The sequence below is a fragment of the Tachyglossus aculeatus genome, chromosome 4, assembly GCF_015852505.1.
Source record: "Tachyglossus aculeatus isolate mTacAcu1 chromosome 4, mTacAcu1.pri, whole genome shotgun sequence".
NCBI classification, from domain to species: domain Eukaryota; kingdom Metazoa; phylum Chordata; class Mammalia; order Monotremata; family Tachyglossidae; genus Tachyglossus; species Tachyglossus aculeatus.
In genome coordinates, this window is record NC_052069.1 from 102794732 (window position 1) to 102796422 (window position 1691).

Here is a 1691-nt window from a genome sequence, read left to right on the forward strand (position 1 = left end):
GAGCACTGCAGTGGAATCCCAAAAGGCTTTCAATCTATCAGTGGTACTTACTGAAGGCTTACTATGTACAGAGTGCTCTAGTAAGCCCTTGGGAGAGTAGAATACAACAGAATTAGTAGACACATTTCCTGCCCATACCGAGCTTGCAGTCAAGCATTTTTGTTGTTGGTTTTTTTTTTAATAGTATTTATAAAGTACTTACTGCTCTCTCAGGATCACACCTGGAGAGTTTCCAGGACTCTACCACTCTTGGCTACAGGAGAGAGAGTCAAGCAGAGACATACCCATTCCATTTCTAGCTTGGACAGTGGCTAGCAAGTAGAAGGCAATCTGCTACAAGTCCAAACTAACCTATGCTGGGCAGCAGCAGCATGGGAGAGGGTCCAGGGCAAAGACTCAAGTTTACTGCATGGAAGAAGGCAATGGTAAACGACTTCCATATTTTTACCAAGAAAACTCTATGGATACAGATAGATAAAGATTGGATAATGATTGCAGATGGAGGTGGGGCATTCTGGGAGGGATGTGTCCACAAAGTTGCTATGGGTCAGAGATGATTTGACAACATAAAAAAAGAAAGCGCTTACTACCTCCAAACTCTGTTCTAATCACTGAGATAGCTACAAATTAATTAATTGGGCACAGTTCCTGTACTGCACAGTTTAAGTAGGAGGGAGAAGAGGAAAACTGAGACACGTAGAAATTAAATGACTTGCCCAAATTCACACAGGAAGCAATTGACAGAGTTGGGATTAGAACTCAGGTTCTCTGTCTCCTGGGCCCATGCTCTTTCCACTAGGCCATGCTGCTTTCTGCTACTCTGGGTCGGGGAGACATATTTCAGACTGGCATATAGTTTCAACTGAGGCCATTTACCTACAGTTATGACGCTACACTGGGGAGAGCAAACCAAAACTTCTTCTAGGCTGACTGAGAATTTCTCCCTTCATTCCAATCCCTGCATCACTGACAGCTGCTTTGAAAGGTTGGATGCTTATTTGGGCATAAGAGTGGCTGAAGAGGCAATCAGTCTCTTCGCCCCCGTAGACTGTAAGTTTGTTGAGGGCAGGTAACATGTCTACCAACTCAGTCGCACTGTACTCTCCCAAGCAATTAGTACAGTGCTCTGCAAAGAGTAAGCGCTCAATAAATACCACTGAATGATTGATTGAATTTCCTTTGGAACAAGGGACGTTCTCAGAGTCAGGAAGAGCTGATTTTCTCTGCAGGATATGTGCTGGGGATTAGCTCTCATGCACCTCTCTATTGATGTGTTATTGATTGATTGATTGATCCACTTGTCACTTACATCTATATGCACTTTTAGCAATTGTGTATTTGTGATTTAGGTCTGCTTGCCATAGAATGTAAACTCTTTGAGTGCAGAGGTCCAGTCTTATGTTTCTTCTGAATATCTCCTAATCACCCAAGCGCAGTAAGTACTGTGCTCATAGTAGACACTCAATCAATACAGACAATGATGATGGCTTAGAGGATCAGAAAGAATGGAACACCTTGTGAGTTGAATAGCATACACAGGGCTTTTTTTCTGAAGTAAATTATAGAAATTGAAATCCCTGAAAATGGGGGAAGTGAAAAACTCCAACAGATGCTCAGTAAATGGCAAAAACTGACAGCAGGAGCACATATCCTGATGAGGATACATCCCACACATACTGGGAAGCAGTGTG

At 42.8% G+C, this 1691-nt stretch overlaps 1 non-coding gene across 1 annotated transcript; it reads left to right on the forward strand.

Moving 5' to 3' along the window:
• The first annotated feature begins 203 nt into the window (after positions 1-203).
• On the forward strand, positions 204-341 carry LOC119927685. The gene has a single exon (XR_005450665.1). It is a non-coding gene; the product is annotated as a small nucleolar RNA SNORA7 (small nucleolar RNA).
• Positions 342-1691: the final 1350 nt, after the last annotated feature.